The 20,799-nt window shown below is 45.7% G+C and overlaps 1 pseudogene; it reads left to right on the top strand.

Annotated features, from left to right (window-relative positions):
- Positions 1-1,005: 1,005 nt before the first annotated feature.
- On the top strand, positions 1,006-20,068 carry LOC148538750 (uncharacterized; annotated as a pseudogene).
- The last annotated feature ends 731 nt before the right edge of the window (positions 20,069-20,799 follow it).

Here is a 20,799-nt window from a genome sequence, read left to right as displayed (position 1 = left end):
CAAATTACATGATTCACGTCATTTTAGCCCTGCCTCTTTGTACGGACGTGAGATTCCCAATATTAACTTCCCATATTCCCATCTTCACTAAGAAGTGGGCGGGATGCGGGAGATCTGCATAATCTTCCAGGGGTGCACACTAATGCAGCCATAACTATGTACATCTATTGCCACAGCACAATGCTGCAGCCAGAGGGATTCGTACAGAGATGCCCACCAGTTGCAGTGCTACCCCGCCGCTGTGTGTATTAAGATGGCTGCATTGGCTGCACATTGAACATTGTATCAGCCCATCTGAATATGGCCTCCAAAATTAGTGCAACTGCTGCAAAAGATACAGTCGCTGACAACAACGCACCTGCGTCTGGCACAGATGCAAGCACAGACTGAAACTATGGCCGCTAGTGTGCAGTATTCTCTTAGCATGCACCCCTGAATCAGGGCCTTACTGTAGTTATTTGCAATATTGCAAGCACATTTGCATACACAAGGAATGCAGCAATCCGCCCATAATCACAGAGCAAACGTGTGTGTGTACAATTGTTGTTATTGCAGAGCAGGAGCTCACCTGCCATTGAGGGTAAGACACATTCTAATAGCAGTACACGGTACTAGAACAGCTTTTTATGCAGCTAATAGCCGAGTCTCTCATGAACTAAGCAGGAGACGTCTGTCTCCCACAATGTCACTCAACCAAGTGGCAAGATGGCACTGTGCATGCTCAGTGCTAACTATGGTGACCAACTTGGGACAGGACATGAAGTCTCCCTGAAGGAACACTAAGATGGAGACAGTAGCAAGCTCCTCTTTGAACAACAATGGACATGATTCAGAAATGGACGCAGTTAGCATCTCTGCTACATCTTTGGACGTAGCAGTGATGCTAACATATGGTAATGCAGCGGGAGGTGTCTGTATGAAAAAGTCACATCCTGTCAACATCTGCAATCCAAGTGCTGTGTCCAAAGACACAGCATTGGATCACCATTGTGATCATTGGTCGCGATGGCCACAGTAGTCGCCCATCTGAGAAGGCTTAAACTTAATAAGAATGGACAACAGAACTGCTCTGCCAGGGTCAGACATGCCTCCATTTCCGGAAACTCAGGCTTGCTCCACCAACACCCTGCCCCCAAATGTTCATAGCCTGTCAATCATGCTGCAACTTTAGGGAACTGCGAGAGATCACGTAGTAGTAGACCAGCGCATGTGCAGTACAGATCCTGCACATTCGCTGATCTTCTAATATCTGAGATGTATGCGAACCACCAGAGGAAGATATGCTGGCTGAAATGTCATGAATACTGTGTGGCCTGTGCACATTTAGGGAGCATGGCAGACTTGGCTCTCCCCCGGCGCCCCCATATACCTGGGATATGTTAAAGCCTTCACATTTAAAGCTGACCATATAGTACATTGTAGATTTTGTCATACAATCTGATTAACAGTATGATGATCTGGGTGATTCAATGGATTTTGGAGTATACTGAATGATCAAGATGTACAGCACACTGTGCACAGAATTGCAGAGTTGACAATATGCAAATGTTAGATTCAACCTTCCCCTTTTGTTTTAGCATATACCGGAATGTGCAAGCCCTGAGTAGCCCACTTTCAATACCTATGCACACGGCAACTCCCGAGTGGTTCTGAGCACTCCACCATCTGCGCATCATATCGTTCACCTTTGACACAGGCACCAGCCTATGGCAGCTGCAGTATCTCCTTCTGATCTCCATCTAAACATGACCTATTTGGCTGCAGCTTTGTGTCTAAGTGTCTGATTCAGCAAGGATCGCAACTGCGATTACACATGGAATCGGCCGATTGTTGGTTTCTGCGCATGCGTATGCGCCGAAGTGCGCGTGCGCAAACCAACCTCTGCAATCAGGACTGCGATCACAGTGACTACCAGTGGAATCTCCAGAGGTGGGGCTGCAGCACAGTCCAAGATTCAAATGGGGAATCCTCTCCAACTGCCAATGAGTCCCAACCGGTGATGTTTGGCAGTGTTTCAAAAGGCAGTTGGTGTAGCTCCCCTATTTGAATTTTGGACTGCACTGCAGCCCCACCTCTGGAGCCATCATTGATGGCTACACAGACCCATCACAGAGTGATTGACAGGAAGTACCGTTTGGGGGTGGTGCTGGGAGGGAGTCGGCAAAATGCAGGCGTGCCAGTGCATTTGAACGCCGTTGCAGGGGCGTGCATAAATTATCTACTGGGATGCCTTATGCGGCTTGAGTACTCATAGCATGCGACGAAGTTAGCAATTTCTGAGTAAGGCCAGAGCTTGTGCAAGTGTGCGTGAGGCTGCGATTGTACTCGATGTTACCGATGGTTACGCAGTCTTGCTAAGTATTACGGATGTGTGTAAGGTAAGGTGGGCGTCCTTATGTTGTGCTGAGGAGGCATAGTGATCGCAATGGATTAGCATATCATCGCAGTGAGACTGCTTGCGTAATCACTACTGTATTCGCAGTTGTGATCTGTAATGAATCAGGCCCTAAGTACTCAGCTGCTTTTACTAACACGCCGCAACACTCCCATAATATGCCCACGCATTCACTTCAGGCCACTTCCCAATCACCCCCCAGGAATGCCCATGGATTTGTCTCACCATTTCTATTGTTAGAGGCCCCATATGCAACAGCAGATTTGTGCTTACAGAGCGGGTAATGTATGCACTAGGGGTGTGCACCGGCCACTTTTCGTGTTTTGTGTTTTGGTTTTGGATCTGGATCTTTCTTCGTGTTTTGGATCTGGATTGGTTTTGCCAAAACCACCCTTCCGTGTTTTGGGTTCTGGGTTTTGTGTTTTGGATCTGTATTTTTTTGAAAAAAAGCATAAAAACAGCTAAAATCACAGAATTTGTAGGTTTTTCTGCTCCTATGCTATTATTAACCTCAATAACCTTAATTTCCACTCATTTCCAGTCTATTCTGAACACCTCACAATAGTGTTTTTATGTCCAAAAGGTTGCACCGAGGTAGCTGGATGACTATGCTAAGCGACACGAGTGGGCGGCACAAACACGTGACCCATCTAGGCGTGAAACTGCAGTGGCAGACAGGATGGCAGTTTGAAAAACTAGGCCCCAAACTGTACATAATGCAAAGAAAAAAAAGAGGTGCAAGATGGAATTGTCCTTGGGCCCTCCCACCCACCCTTATGTTGTATAAACAGGACATGCACACTTTAACAAACCAATCATTTCAGCGCCAGGGTCTGCCACACAACTGTGGCTGAAATGATTGGTTCGTTTGGGCCCCCACAAAACAAGCTGGCAATTAATGTGTCCCTGCACAAACTGGCTCTACGGAGGCAAGATGTCATCCTCATCCTCCTCATCCACCGATTCCTCACCCTCTTCAGTGTGTACATCCTCATCCTCACAAAGTATTAACTCGTCCCCACTTGAATCCACCACCACAGGTCCCTCTGTACCTTCTGGAGGCTGGTCTCCCTGGAAGAGCTGATAATTCATTTTGATGAACATCATCTTCTCCACATTCTGTGGAAGCAACCTCCTACGCCTTTCGCTGACAAGGTTCCCGGCTGCACTAAACACTCTTTCGGAGTACACACTGGAGGGGGGGCAACTCAGGTAAAATAGAGCCAGTTTGTACAGGGGCCTCCAAATTGCTTCTTTTTCCTGACAGTACAGGTATGGACTGTCTGACATGCCTACTTGGATGCTGTCACCGATGTAATCCTCCACCATTCTGTCAATGGTGACAGTATCATATGCAGTGACAGTAGACATGTCAGAAATTGTTGCCAGGTCCTTCAGTCCGGACCAGATGTCCAAACTTGGTCCTGCCTGCCCTGCATCACCGCCAGCGGGTTGCTTAGGATACCTAAGTTTTTTCCTGGCAGCCCCAGTTGCGGGAGAAAATGAAGAAGGAGCCGTTGACGTGTCACGTTCCGCTTCAGCTGACAGTGTGTTCACCAGCAGGTCTTTGCACCTCTGCAGGCTTGTGTCGGCCGGAAAGAGAGACACCACATAGGCTTTAAACCTAGGATCGAGCACGGTGGCCAAAATGTAGTGGTCTGATTTCAACAGATTGACCACCCTGGAATCCTGGCAAAGCGAATGAAGGGCTTCATCCACAAGTCCCACATGCCGAGCGGAATCGCTCCGTCTTAGCTCCTCCTTCACTTTCTCCAGCTGCTTCTGCAAAAGCCTGATGAGGGGAATGACCTGACTCAAGCTGGCAGTGTCTGAACTGACTTCACGTGTGGCAAGTTTGAAGGGCTGGAGAACCTTGCACAACACGGAAATCATTCTCCACTGCGCTTGAGTCAGGTGCATACCCCCTCCTTTGCCTATGTCATAGGTGGATGTATAGGCTTGTATGGCCTTTTGCTGCTCCTCCATCCTCTGAAGCATATAGAGGGTTGAGTTCCACCGCGTCACAACCTCTTGCTTCAGGTGATGGCAGGGCAGGTTCAAGAGTGTTTGCTGGCGCTCCAGTCTTCGGCACGCAGTCGCTGAATGGCGAAAGTGGCCAGAAATTTTTCGGGACACCCAAAGCGTCTCCTGCACGCCCCTGTCGCTTTTCAGAAAATTCTGCACCACCAAGTTTATTGTGTGAGCAAAACATGGGACGTGCTGGAATTTGCCCAAATGTAATGCCCGCACAATATTGGTGGCGTTGTCAGATATCACAAATCCCCAGGAGAGTCTAAGTGGGGTAAGCCACTGGGCGATGATTTCCCTCAGTTTCTCTAAGAGGTTGTCGGCGGTGTGCCTCTTACTGAAACCGGTGATACACAGCGTAGCCTGCCTTGTAACGAGCTGGCGTTTCTGAGATGCTGCTACTGGTGACGCTGCTGCTGTTGCTGCGTAAGGTGATACATCTACCCAGTGGGCTGTCACAGTCATATAGTCCTTAGTCTGCCCTGTTCCACTTGTCCACATGTCCGTGGTTAAGTGGACATTGTGTACAACGGCATTTTTCAGGACACTGAGGACACTTTTTCTGACGTTTCTGTACAGTCTCGGTATCGCCTGCCTAGTGAAGTGGAATCTAGACGGGATTTGGAACCGGGGACACACTACCTCCATCAATTGTCTAAATCCCACTGCACTAATGGCGGATACCGGACGCACGTCTAACACCAACATAGCAGTCAAGGCCTCAGTTATACGTTTTGCTTCAGGATGACTGCTGTCGTACTTCATCCTCCTCGCTAAGGACTGTTGGAGCGTCAATTGTTTAGTAAAAGTAGTGGTGTTCCTACTTCCTCTCTGGGATGATGAACAACTCCCAGCAGCAGCAGTGGCAGCAGTAGGCGTAGCAATGCAGGATCCTCCGGAGGAATCCCGGATAGGAGAGTCAGTCATGCCAGTGACATGGCCTGCAGGACTACTTCTGATCCTGACTAAGGAGGAAATTGATGAGGAGGGAGTTGATGGTGTGGTTTGCAGGCGCTTGGATACAACAGGACAACGGGATTTAGGTGTCCCTTGACTGCTTACGGTCTTAGCCAAAGTTTCTGAACTTGACAGTAACTTTTTATGAACGCGCTGCAGGTGCCGTATAAGGGAGGATGTTCCTAGGTGGTTGACGTCCCTACCCCTACTTATTTCACCTTTACATATGGTACATATGGCAAGACAGTTGTTGTCCGGATTTGGATAGAAATATTGCCAGACCAAAGAGGTGGAATGTTCTGTCTTCTGCCCAGGCATGACCGTGATGGGCTTTTCATCCCACGGACAACAACTGTCTCCCCCGGAGCCTGATTTAAACAAACCACATCACCATCAGAATCCTCCTCGCCAACTTCCTCCTCAGCGCCAGCTACACCAGTATCCTCATCCTGTTGTACTTCAACAGTGACATCTTCAATTTGCATATCAGCAAGTGGACTGTGGGTGCTCCTTTCAGCACTTGCAGGGGGCGTGCAAATGGTGGAAAGAGCCACCTCTTCCCGTCCAGAGCTGGGAAGGTCAGGCATCGCAACCACCACCACACTTGGACTCTCCTTGGGGATTTGTGATATCTTCTTAGAAAGCACAGTTCTTCGCTGTGCTTTTGCCAGCTTAACTCTTTTGATTTTTTTAGTGGGAGGAGGGCTTCCATCGTCATGTGAAGCTGAACCACTAGTCATGAACATACTAGGGATCGACCTTAGCCATTCCTTGCCACTCCATGTCGTAAATGGCATATTGGCAAGTTTACGTTTCTCTTCAGATGATTTCAATGTTTTTTTCAAGGTCATTTTCCGTCATTTGGGATTGTATGTGCCCTCTACTATGACATTGGGCATCGGCCTTGGCAGACAACGTTGATGGCATGTTATCGTCTATGTCATGACTAGTGGCAGCAGCTTCAGCACTAGGAGGAAGTGGTTCTTGATCTTTCTCTATTTTATTTTTATCGGAGAAAGTTTGGTCCTCCATTTATGTAATATCGATTTGATATATACGTGCGGCTAAACACAGAAAATATTTTTTTATTTTTGCTGGAGAGTAGTGCACTTTGTGGGTTACACCAGCCTTTAAGAAATGAGCAGCCGGCTCTTTACTTATGGGACACAGGCGCACGCTTGGCGCTGCTCCTTTGTTGATGCACGTGCGGCTACTGCGCACACAATTCACAAACACAGAAAACATTTTTTTTTTGGTTTGGACTGGAGTGTACTTTGGGGGTTACAGCACCCTTTAACGGTCAAGCCAGCCGGCCCTTTACTTATGACACAGGCGCACGCTTGGCACTACTTTGTTGATGCACGTGCGGCTACTGCGCACACAATTCACAAACACAGAAAACATTTTTTTTTTGGTTTGGACTGGAGTGTACTTTGGGGGTTACAGCACCCTTTAACGGTCAAGCCAGCCGGCCCTTTACTTATGACACAGGCACACGCTTGTCACTACTTTGTTGATGCACGTGCGGCTACTGCGCACACAATTCACAAACACAGAAAATAATTTTTTTTTGGTTTGGACTGGAGTGTACTTTGGGGGTTACAGCACCCTTTAACGGTCAAGCCAGCCGGCCCTTTACTTATGACACAGGCGCATGCTTGGCACTACTTTGTTGATGCACGTGTGGCTACTGCGCACACAATTCACAAACACAGAAAATAATTTTTTTTTGGTTTGGACTGGAGTGTACTTTCGGGGGTTACAGCACCCTTTAATGGTCAAGCCAGCCGGCCCTTTACTTATGACACAGGCGCACGCTTGGCACTACTTTGCTGATGCACGTGCGGCTACTGCGCACACAATTCACAAACACAGAAAAAAAATTTTTTGTGGTTTGGAGTGTACTTTGGGGGTTACAGCACCCTTAAACAGACAAGCCAGCCGGCCCTTTACTTATGACACAGGCGCACGCTTGGCACTACTTTGTTGATGCACGTGCGGCTACTGCGCACACAATTCACAAACACAGAAAATAATTTTTTTTTGGTTTGGACTGGAGTGTACTTTGGGGGTTACAGCACCCTTTAACAGTCAAGCCAGCCGGCCCTTTACTTATGACACAGGCACACGCTTGTCACTACTTTGTTGATGCACGTGCGGCTACTGCGCACGCAATTCACAAACACAGAAAATAATTTTTTTTTGGTTTGGACTGGAGTGTACTTTGGGGGTTACAGCACCCTTTAACGGTCAAGCCAGCCGGCCCTTTACTTATGACACAGGCGCACGCTTGGCACTACTTTGTTGATGCACGTGCGGCTACTGCGCACACAATTCACAAACACAGAAAATAATTTTTTTTTTGGTTTGGACTGGAGTGTACTTTCGGGGGTTACAGCACCCTTTAATGGTCAAGCCAGCCGGCCCTTTACTTATGACACAGGCGCACGCTTGGCACTACTTTGTTGATGCACGTGCGGCTACTGCGCACACAATTCACAAACACAGAAAATAATTTTTTTTTTGGTTTGGACTGGAGTGTACTTTCGGGGGTTACAGCACCCTTTAACAGTCAAGCCAGCCGGCCCTTTACTTATGACACAGGCGCACGCTTGGCACTACTTTGTTGATGCACGTGCGGCTACTGCGCACACAATTCACAAACACAGAAAATAATTTTTTTTTGGTTTGGACTGGAGTGTACTTTCGGGGGTTACAGCACCCTTTAACGGTCAAGCCAGCCGGCCCTTTACTTATGACACAGGCGCACGCTTGGCACTACTTTGGTGATGCACGTGCGGCTACTGCGGACACAATTCACAAACACAGAAAATAATTTTTTTTTTGGTTTGGACTGGAGAGTACTTTGGGGGTTACAGCACCCTTTAACGGTCAAGCCAGCCGGCCCTTTACTTATGACACAGGCGCACGCTTGGCACTACTTTGTTGATGCACGTGCGGCTACTGCGCACACAATTCACAAACACAGAAAATCATTTTTTTTTGGGTTTGGACTGGAGTGTACTTTCGGGGGTTACAGCACCCTTTAACGGTCAAGCCAGCCGGCCCTTTACTTATGACACAGGCACACGCTTGGCACTACTTTGTTGATGCACGTGCGGCTACTGCGCACACAATTCACAAACACAGAAAATAATTTTTTTTTGGTTTGGACTGGAGTGTACTTTCGGGGGTTACAGCACCCTTTAACGGTCAAGCCAGCCGGCCCTTTACTTATGACACAGGCGCACGCTTGGCACTACTTTGTTGATGCACGTGCGGCTACTGCGCACACAATTCACAAACACAGAAAATCTTTTTTTTTTTGGTTTGGACTGGAGTGTACTTTCGGGGGTTACAGCACCCTTTAACGGTCAAGCCAGCCGGCCCTTTACTTATGACACAGGCGCACGCTTGGCACTACTTTGTTGATGCACGGGCGGCTACTGCGCACACAATTCACAAACACAGAAAATATATTACTTTTTTAGCACTTGGGGGGAGCACCCCTGATGGACAGAGCACCCCCTGGACAACACTACAGCACCCCTTTAGGACTGGGACACTGCACAGGACTTTGGAGTGGACACAGCCCCTATGGAGAACTGACTGCACAACACAGTCCAGCCAGCCCCTATGGACTTTGAAGTAGTGGACACAGCCCCTATTAACAACAGCAGCACAGCACAACACAGCCAGCCCCTATGGACTTTGAAGTAGTGGACAACAGCAGCACTACACTACACTACACTACACAGCCCTAACTCCCACCCTCCCTCTTCACTGTCCACAGCCGAGTGAGAAAATGGCACCGACGCGGGTACCTTATATAGGATCCAGAACCCGCGAGACTCGGAAGGCGGGATGATGACGTTTTGCCTCGATTTCAGATCCGAGTCAGGCAGGAAAAGTCGAGCCTGACTCGGATCGGACTCGGATCGGGAGGGCTCGGGGGGGTTCGGATTTCAGAAATCCGAACCCGCTCACCCCTAGTATGCACTGATGGGGTTTCCAGAATATTTTGCGAATGCGAAGTAGAAAATAATTGCTCAACTGCGCAGACATCGGCATTGAGTGCACCTCTGAATCAGAACCTGAGTGAAGTCGACAAAATGGTCTGACAAATCGAACATGTTTGAAAATCAAAATCAATTTTCACAATCATTTTTTGCCATTTTTCTGTGTTGGGTGATTACCGTACATGTACAGATATGCCCAGCTATAGTGTTGCCGAAGGCGCAAAAAATCACGCCTTGCGCACGCAACCGTGCCTCCATAGGCATGAAGGGTGCGATCGCAGTGCCACATTGTAACTGGATGCATCTATACATGCACTGAATGATAATCGTTCAGAAATGTGCATCGGCTAGATTGTATGGAAAAATCTTTTAGTGTATGGCCAGCATTAGTGTAATTTCTATACTGCCAGAAGAAGTGCCTGGAAAGCTTGCAATTAGATCTTACACAACTTTGAATCACATTTTAATGTTTATCGCCCATTCAGTGCTTTATACTCTCCTGCAGCAACCATTTTCTTTATTTTACCTATTTACAAATAAACAATTGCATCAATAATAGGTACATTTACTCACTAAAATTGGGTGCATCTCATAAAGTCCAGTACTAACATAATTCTTTGCTCCAGGATATTCAATTGCTTTTTACTGTATCTTCTTTAGAAAGTGGACTGAATAGAATTTTATTTTTCTAAAAGATATAATAAAAATGATTTCCATTGCAGTTATTGTGATCTAGCATGTGCAATTGAATAAAAACCTGCTGAGAGAAGCTTATTTAAAAAGGTTTCCTGAAATAAGAGAAACATTTCTTCCCTCTGTTTTCATATAGGTCTGTAGAGGTACATAGCAAGTAAATGAAGTGCCTTCTCAAGATCTGCTTCTGCTACATAACAGCCCGTAAAGGGTTTGTTTATGGATTTTGTGAACATCCAAAATGTCAAACTAATTAAATTTGGGGTCAGTAATGGTCATAATTATAGCTACTTAATAAATCCTGCTAGCGGGATTTCACATTATGTGAGAAAAAACCCTCTTTGGTACACTTTGTTCTATATTTTATATAATTAATTATATTTTATTGAAATAAATTTTGTTCTAAGATGTCCTAAATTCTAAGATGTCCATTCTGTAAAGTTTTCTTGGCGGATTTTTGTTCTGACTACTGATATGTCTTAATAATCAAAATAAGTACATATAAATTAGGGATGTACCGACCCTGTGTTTTGGTTTTGGATCTGGATTTTTTAAATAAAAAATAGATAAAAAGTTTTAAAAACAGCTAAAATCATGTAATTTATGCAATCCAAAACCCAAAATTCAGATTTAAAATCCAAATTCCGAACCGCTAAAAGATCAGAACCGCGACCCAGCTTTACCAAGATCTCCTCGGGAGATTAGAACCGTGACTCGGATTTACCCGGATTCACGAAATTCGGGTGGATTCAGATTCCTGGAGAACCGAACCGCACATCTCTAATAATAATGGAATAATATGGATACCATCTGCAGTAAATATATCATATTATCTTTGCAGACATCTTTTTAAGGTACTATAAATGTCTATGAGAATTTATCCTATCTGTAAGAGGGGTGAATAGCCAACATCAATGCAGTAAATTATTTCTTTCTCAATCAGATGGCGGGAGATATCTTCTTACAAGAAATGTGCGCTGACCCCCATGTTTTGGTTTTGGACCTGGATTCATCTTCATGTTTTGGTTTTGATTTTGGTTTTGCAAAACCACCCTCCAGTGTTTTGGATTTGATTTTTGGATCTGGATTAAAAAAAAAATAGATAAAAAGTTTTTAAAACAGCTAAAATCATGTAATTTATGTAATCCAAAACCTGAAATTTGGATTTAAATTCCAAACTACGAAAAAAGATCAGAACCACTACTCGGATTTACCCGACAGAGCAGAGCAACAGTAGAAGGAAGTTTTGCGAGAAGCCCAAAGAGTCAGAAAATGTTATAAAGGCCAGGTTTGGTAGATTTCTTGGAAGACTCTTTCAAAAATCACCCATTCATTAAAAGGATGGGTGCTATAAAAATTTAATATTTTACCAAGAATCATATACCTTATTCAGATGAATGTCTTACGTGAAGTGAAACCCTACTACACAGGCATAAATTAATTTAAAAATGTAGTTAAACTTTTTAGATTAAATGTCAACTCAAATCAGGAGTAGGAGAGGGATATTTATAAGACTGATACTGTATGTGCAGCTAATAGACAAAGTGAGTCTACTCCACTGCCTTTACTGTCACCACATTGAGTAATGTGGCTGAAGGAGAAATCTCCACAGGAGAATTAAGCAAGGTAAATGGAGTTGGGGGGAAAGATTAAGGATTCAGTGAGGTCTAGCAGTGTTGGGAGAGGAAAACGTTGTGGATGGATGTAAGCTGTTGCAGAAAATCTGGCATTACAGAGTGCAGAGAGAAGTGGAGGTGAATAAGGTGTACAGTTTTGTGTCAAAGAGAGGAGCAGATAAAGGGGATGGACCAAACATCAAACACTGAACCTTGAGTAAGTGACTTTTGAAGGCAAAGGATACATCACCATGTTCATGAATAACTTTCACAAATGCTGTGATGCAGGCAAAATCATCATATAGAAGACACTAATAACTTTCTCAAAAGTGTAAGGCCCCAGCATGACCTGTATCAGAATGGATGGATATGGCATGTGCCAACTTGGCATTCTATGAGACAAAGGCCCTCATTCAGAGCCGCTCGTTAGCGGCAGTACGCTCGTTCCGAGCGATGTTTGCACATCTGCGCATGCGTACGGATCGTTATACGCATGCGCGAACCAGTCAGTGCGGCCGAAAATCGTTTGTACGCTATATAGCGAGTGCCTGCTATTTTGAGTGACAGAATGAGGCGTATGTGGGTGGTAACAGGGGAAGGTGCTTCAAAATGGGGAGTGGAGATCCGAACGCAGGCGTGCTTAGAGGTCAAAACGGGCGTTTTATGGGTGTGTATATTTAAAACAGCAGCGTCAATGACCACGTCACTGGGTTATTTTAGAGCCAGAACTGCTCGCAAATTTGTGGTAGCAAACACCAACCACAAGAATAGCGAGCAGTTCATACGCTGGTCGATGTACTCGATTAATCTAATAAATAGCGGACATGACGTATGGTGCGAGCGGCCAGGGGGCGTTTTTAACAAATAAACGAGCGTATGTTTTGCTCGTTCGTTCAGACTTAGAGGTGTGAACAGACTGCAATGTGCGTACGGATCATTTGAATAGCCACCCCTTGTTTTTAAACGAACGACCGCAAATAGCGAACGGCTCTGAATGAGGGCCAAAGTTCCCAGGCTGCAGGTCAAACTGAATTACACAATGGTCTAAGAATGCTATAGACCTGAGGATCTCCATCGAAATGAGGTGACAAGTTTATACCAAGGGAAGAGATGATCAGAACAGACATTGGTATAGCAGATGCAAAAACAATGCTGATACTTAAAACATATATTAATATATTATATATTAAGACAGTATTTGTGGCAAACAATGCCTGAAACAATTCCGCATGGATAGACAATCCTTTGAGAAATTACTTGATGTAGTTCTGTTTTATTACATATTTTTCAATGCACTCAGTAAGGTTTATAGCCTGGGGTCATCAGCAGAATCTCTGGCTTGTGTAAATGGTCAAGGTCTGATACTTATATTGCTGACTATGGGAATAGAATCACTGTGCTACCCTCAGATAATGTTAACCACATGGGGTGCAGAGTGTAATGGATGACCGGTCTTTACCAAGGACTACAACAAGCTTAGCCAGCATTCAGATGTGTAATGTGTATTAATTCAATGGTAATTATTTTTGTACTAGTTCACCATTATGCACTAGTAAATTAGGCAGCCTTCAGATGCCCTGTTTGTATAAGCTCAATAGCAATTATATTTTCACAAGTTATACTATATCTGTAGCATTAAATTAGCCAGAATTCTGAAAGTGCAACTTTTATTAATTCAATAGTATACCATTTTTTATAAGAGATGAGCAGTTCGGATTCAGAGAAATCCAACAACCATTTTAGATGAATCGGTATGGAATCCCGGCTGCCGCATGGCCGGCAGTTCGATTCCTGGCAGCGGCAGCCAGACAGATCAGCAGAGCCCGGCAGCGGAAGCCCAACAGCGCTGGAAATCCCGATCGTCCCTAAGGTAAGTATAAACTAACCTAACCCCCTAACCCTCCTTCAGGGTACCTAACCCTAACCTCCCCCCAAAGTGCCAAACCCTATCCCCCCTCTAAGTGCCTAACCCTAACCCCCCCTTCCCTGCTGCCTAAACCTAAGTCCCCCATGGGGCTGCCTAGCCCTAACCTCCCCCCGGGGGTGCCTAACCCTAACCCCCCCTCCCCCTAGCCTAACCCTAACCTACCGCCGGTCATTTAACCCTCGCCGGGATATGACAGTCGGGAAGCCCTAAACACCCCCCCGGGTGCCCTAAACCTAACCCTCCCCCCCGTGGCTGTCTGCTCGCAGTGCACGGAATCCCTTCGATCGGGATCCTGGGTGCAGGTCTCCTGGCATCGGATAAATGACAGGCGTCTAGATATAGACGCAGGCCATTTATCCCACGCCGGGATAAAGCAGCCGGGAAGCCGGCTGTCGGTATTAAGGCAGCCGGTTTCCCGACTGCATACCATTTTAGATAGTAGAGTGCATGGAGAAGGCTGTAGACTGTAGCTGTGCTGAAATCGGAGAGAGTTGTAGGTGGGTGGAGTGAGTGGAAAATAAAGAATGCAAATTTAATCTGTGTGTCTGTGGGGGTCAGATATTAGCAAGCAATCTGCAATACAGGCTCCTCCTGTGTATGTTTGTAAGACACTAGCAAGCAATAAGCAATACAGGCTCCTCCTGGCTATGCAGTCGGGAAGCAGGCGAATCTAATCCCGACAACCGGCTTCCCGACTGCTTAATCCCAGCGAGAGTTAAATGACAGGCATCTAAATCTAGATGCCTGTCATTTTACCAATGCTGGGAGACCGGTGCCCGGCATCCCGATTGCAGTGATACCGGGTGCCGAGAGCGGATAGCCGCACGGGGGGAGGGTTAGGTTAGGGGCTCCCGGGGGAGACTTAGGGTTAGGCACCCCCCAGGAGGTTAGGGTTAGGCTAGGGGGAGGGAGGGTTAGGGTTAGGCACCCCGGGGGGGGGATTTAAGGTTAGGCACCCCCCTAGGTGGTGGGGAAGGGTGGGTTAGGTTTAGGCACTTAGAGGGCAGATTAGGGTTAGGCACTGGGGGGGAAGGTTAGGGTTAGGCATCCCTAAGGGAGGGTTAGGGTTAGGGGGTAGAATAGGTTAGTGAATACTTACCTGGGGACGATCAGGATTTTCATCCTTGTCGGGCTGCCGCTGTCGGGATTTGTACCGCCAGTCAGGGGTCCAGTGGTAAATCATACCGATTCCTCCTCCTGTGTATGTTTGTAAGACACTAGCAAAAAATCTGCAATACAGGCTCCTCCTGTGTATGCTTGTCAGACACTAGCAAGTAAATTGCAATACAGTAAGCATACTGGATTTCAACATCTATACGCACCTACCTATACCTTCTAAACCCTGCCTATAAACCTCTAAAATAAAATTAAAATAAAGACTGTAGACCTTGAACATGTGTTTCCGAAGCACAAAGTATTATTCAAGTCAAGTATAGTCAGTTACACGCTGTGATCTAAGTACAATTTAGCGCAAAGAATTATACAGACCCAAGATACAGTTATACATATGCACGCGCTCTGGACCAGATACTGGCATCAGCAAGAAACCTCCGTCAATCAGCAAACAGCAAGAAGACTCCAGACTGGGGTCACAATACACACATTTATACCCTCACAGAAACAGACAACACAAAAGAGGAGTTTGTTGCTGATCCCATTGGTTCCCAGTGCGGGTGCATCTGTTACAGGGCATTTAACAGGTTGGTTCAAATGGACACAGAACAACCTCTAACAGCTTGTTGCCTCCTCTATTTCTCCTGCATGCAAATCTAGGCTGTTGGTTTTACAATGTACATTCTGGTGCTTTAAGTCTCTACGGTCCATAAGTTGCGAATACATGTTGCAATCTTCTCACATTTTCTTTATGGTTACGAGAGGGTACAAATTGCTTGTTACATTTTTATGAGTTTTTTCAATAACTGTACCTGCACCACCATCAACATAAGGTGGCGGTTGTGCACGTGAACTACTGACAATACATTCCGCAATGCTACCGTGCCGCACATGCACGCCATTTTGCGGCTCACACGCATTGCAATTTAGCGCCATGGGTGTATTTTCTGGCAATGTGTTCGCAACGCTAGTTTACGTCGCTTGCACATTTTAAAGCCACGCATCCCCTTTATGCTGCCACAACTTTAAACATTCATAATATTTTACTTTTTTCTCTCGAGAGCGCATCAGACTGATGTGATCCCGGACATTATCTAATACATCTTTATCAAAACTACCAATTCTGAGAAACGGTCTAACACTCTTCATCGTTATTTTAAACCATACGTCACAATACCTTATTGCATAAGTACCATATTTAGTATGCAAAATACGATGGGCCGAACCAAGCGACGCTTCCATTAGCAGCACATCATTGTCTAACATTTCTATTGTTTGCGTGGCTCCCATCTTGGGACAACTCCTACGTTTTTCAATAAAAATTTAAACTGGTGAAAGACAATTAAGATACTTTCACTTACCTGCGGACGCCTTTGAAAAAGGGTGTATCCGCAAACCCTATAGAGGACTTCTAGATGCTTCCACTCACCTACGGAAGTAAAGGCTGCTTCCACTCAGCAATCCCTTTTTGACTACCTTTCAACTGCTAGGGGGCAGCAAAGTACCCTTTGTGTTCCAGTTGATTTCGTCCACCCTCTCACCAGCTCACAATCACAATTTAACCAAAATTATGCGGTTCAATTATAGTGTTCAAATAAGCCTAACAGATCACACACATTGATTACTAAACGCTATAATCATGCTGGGAGCCGAACCCTAACAAAAATAACAACCCATACACCTGCTTTGTGTAAAGTAAACGGTAAGCTGCTACCTAGTCACTAGGCCAACTCCTGCGCCTAGCACTTAAGGGTCCTACGATACCCTTAACATTTTGGTCCTGTGTTACACCCTAAACAAGTACTCACAGTTACACACTTTTTTCCTGCGCAGAAAAATACACGTTAACCCAGTTATTGGCAACAATTGACAATGTGACCTTATCGGCTTTGTTTAAACACGTGGCAGCACTACCGGAAATACATATACGCTATTGTGCGACTAGTCACATACACAATACTGCGACCACCACACAACCATATGACTCTTACCCTTAGCTGCGTACACAAAAGTGCATCTCTATTACGAGCGTAAAAAATGCGACTCAGCCGTGTGCGCAATACTACGGTACCCTTTTTAGCGTAAAATACTATCAACAAAGGAAAACAAACTTTTTCCTTTCTTGTCCCTGGATTCTAGTCAGCGTACCTTGACTCACACGATAACGGATAGCGATCTCTCAGCATAGATTGGTTGCAGGGAAAACTGCGTGTGGCCACTATCTACCCTTTGGTGAGATATCGATAACCATATTTTATCATGTGAACAGGTAAGTGACCTCACACTATGAGCCCCCATCTAAGGATTCTGGATTTCAACCTCTATACACACCTACCTATACCTTCTAAAGTCTGCCTATAAACCTCTAAAATTTACGCTATTTGCATACGCAGTCATACAGTAAAATAAAGACTTTAGACCTTGCACATGTGTTTCTGAAGCACAAAGTATTATTCAAGTAAAGTATAGTCAGTTACACGCTGTGATCTAAGTACAATTTAGCGCAAAGAATTATACAGACCCAAGATACAGTTATACATTACGCACGCGCTCTGGACCAGATACCGGCATCAGCAAGAAACCTCCGTCAATCAGCTATCAGCAAGAAGACTCCAGACTGGGGTCACAACACACACATTTATACCCTCACAGAAACAGACAACACAAAAGAGGGGTTTGTTGCTAATCCCATTGGTTCCCAGTGCGGGTGCATCTGTTACAGGGCATTTAACAGGTTGGTTCAAATGGACACATGCAGGATATTGTGCATTCGCTAATGTGCATCATGTTAGCAGCGCAACTGTGTGTAATGTGCGGTGTTTATGCATGAAATTCTATTTATGATGGATTTAATATATATATATATATATACACACATATATATCAATCATTTTTAATTTACAATGCAATATTTTATTAGTAATGAGATTCACTCTCAAACTGGGTGGAGACCCCGAGCTGTGTGCTGGTGCCAAACTGTCTGATAGTGAGTTTAAAAGAGTAGATTTCTTACCATTGTTCATTCAGTCAAATTCAAGTGTCTGGGCCATATCATACCTCCCAACATGACCCTCTCCAGGAGGGACACAATGCTCTGGTCCTGTACTTCACTGGTAAGAGGCGGGGCTGCAGCGCAGTTCAAAAGTCAAATAGGGGAGTCACACCAACTGTCATTTCACACGCTGCCAAATATCACTGGCTGGGACTCACTGGCAGTTGGTGTGACTCCCCTATTTGAATTTTGGACTGGGGTGCAGCCTCACCTCTGGAGCTGCCACCAATCATAAATTACCAGGGAAGTCCAGGACCAGAGCATTGTGTCCCTCCTGGAGAGGGTCATGTTGGGAGGTATGGCCATATTACAATGGTCACAGCTACACATGTGAGGTCTCTCCCTTTACTTGCAAAAACACCCACAGTTCCTGGTGTATTGTCTATTCTATTTACTTTTCTCGGGAGGCTGTTTTTCTAGTTGTTTTGGTATTTCTTTATACAAGGTTGTCCCCAGAATGGGCCTGTCATGGCTTCTAAAAAGATTATCAAAAACATTGCCATCTGTACTTAGCTCGTGAGTTGTAACTTAAAATGGCGCTGGCGATGGAGTCTGGTTGCCATTCGCAAAATGGCGTCGCTCCAAGCTAATTTTACACTGATTCTGTCTCAGCCACTAATCCATCTTCGACAACAGGCTCCTCCTTTGTATGTTTGTCAGACACTAGCAAACAATCTGCAATACAGGCTCCTCCTGTGTATGCTTGTCAGACACTAGCAATTGTTCGTTGGGATGCTTGCCACCTAGCAACAGCTGGTGGGTTAGGTGCAAGCCTCCCGACGATCGCAAAGAAGGTAAAGTGAAAGAAATCACAGCTAGGGGGGAGAGTGGGGCTCAGGAGACCCATGAATTACAATTCCTAGGTGCTATAAGCACGTCCGCGCACACTGGCACGTGTGCATGCTCAGTATAAAGGGCTGAGCCATGCCCCGATGTTAGATTTTACCTCAGCGCAATGGAGGACACAGTTTGTCACAGACACGCTGCTGGTATCGACATCTGTCAGCAAAAGAGGTAGGCAGTCTGGAGGCATAACCTGGATGAGGCTGCTACTACTTCTTCCTCAGATGAAGATATTATTTTCAAGAGAAGAAAATTAATGAACCCTTTCAGGTCGGAGGACAGCAGGGACACCTTTGAAGAGGGGGAGATTAGTCAGGCTGCAGAGACTCCTTCCCCTCTGCATATTCTCACAGAGTGGTAAGAAAATGCTCATATAAAAAGAAACATATTGATTGTGTTTCTTCAAGAGATGCCTGTCCAGGCCTAACCATCTCTTTCCCAGGTATTGCCCGTAGCTGGAATACCTCTAAGGTCCACAGCAGACCTCTCTCACCTGCCCATGGCCGGCACATATTTCCTGCTTCAGACCAGCAGGTCATGCAACAGTGCGCTTATAAGGGGGCTAGTAACCACTGCACACCACCCCCGACTCACTCACCTAGGGACGCTAGCTACGTTCCAGTAGATTGGGAGTCAGAGGAGGTAACTATGACTAGCGCGTCAAATGGCGATTTACAAATGGCCCGGGTAGCATTAGCTGGCAGAATGCCCCCGTCCAAAATTAATTCCTCTCACTGGGCCCTGAGCGAGCGGTCCCAGGTATGCAATTTTGCTCAGTTAGCCTTTAGAACGGCTCTCATTAAGGAGGACAAAATGGTTCTCCGCAAGCATACTGGCATCCCTGACATTCCCGCTCTGTTTGCCCCAGAAATTGATCCAGCCCTTACGTCACTCATTGGCCAGAGTGATTCTACAGATAAACTACTTAGGAAAATTCAGCTTAAAGTTGCGGATGCGGCTGGTCCTCTGTTATTTGTCCAAGACAAAGCAGAAAAATAGTGGATCTTAGGGGGCTCCCTAGATTCCCTGGTAGCTTCCAAGATGGCCCTCTTAAAAGCTATAAGCAGGGCTATCCTAATGATTGGCCAGACTTTTGATTTCATATCAAATTCCCATAGAACTCACTGGCTGACTAACCTAGCCCCCAGGCCACTAGACAATCCTAACTTAACAGATTCTGACCTGTTTGCCCCTGACTTCATAGATGAAGTAAAAGTCCGCTATAAGGCCCGTAAGTCATTTGCAGACCTGAAGGGCCCCCAGCCATCCAGACGGCCCTTTCATCAGGAGGGCCATTCTGCAGGAGCTAGCAGTTCGACTCGTGACCAGCAGGGTGCCCCCAGAGCTCCCAGAGGAGGGTTCTCCCTGACACGGATTGCGAGAGGCATCGGATCTGGCAATGCATACTCCTCCAGGAATAGATAGAGGATATGGTAAGTCAGTTGCCTTCGCTTCCTCCTCCTCATCTTTCCCAAACAATAGTTTCCTGGAGCCAGATCAACACAGACAGGTGGTATCTAAGGATTGTGGAGAAAGGTTTTTCCCTTCCACTTGTCCATTTTCCACATCAGGTATAAACCTGCTCAAAAAACGCCAGTCCTTTATTAGAGTGTGTCGTAACACTTGCCCTTCAGCAGGACAAAATAGAATTGTCAGATACTTCCAAGAGAGGCTGGCTCAGTCACCTATTCCCCGTCAAAAAACAGGACAGTTCATACAGGCCAGTTTTAAATGTCAAAACCCTAAACCATATGGAGGGCTTAGCAGATGTACCCTTCCTACTCGCCAAGAATGATTTCTGTATCAAAATAGACCTCAAAGAGGCCTTTCACACAATTCAAATGCATCCAAATCACAGGAGGACTCTTAAGATTCCTCTGGAACGGCGTCCTCTATCAGTGGACAGAAATGGTTTTAGGGCTATCCAATGCCCCTTACACATAGACATGCCTTATGAAGGCAGTAGTTACAGTATATCCCAGGGGATATCTGTCAGATGGGAGTCCGCTGTATAATTTACCTGGATGATCTCCTGGTGGCCCACTTGGACCAGGACTCCCATTTACTTCACAGGGACCTTAGACTGTTGCTCCTATGGAATCTAGGGTTTACCATAAATCTCGACAAATCTGTGTAATCCCTTCACAGACAATTAT

This window comes from Taudactylus pleione, unplaced genomic scaffold (genome assembly GCF_031769625.1).
Source record: "Taudactylus pleione unplaced genomic scaffold, aTauple2 ptg000037l, whole genome shotgun sequence".
Classification (NCBI taxonomy): Eukaryota; Metazoa; Chordata; class Amphibia; order Anura; family Myobatrachidae; genus Taudactylus; species Taudactylus pleione.
This window is presented reverse-complemented; position numbering and strand designations above follow the sequence as displayed.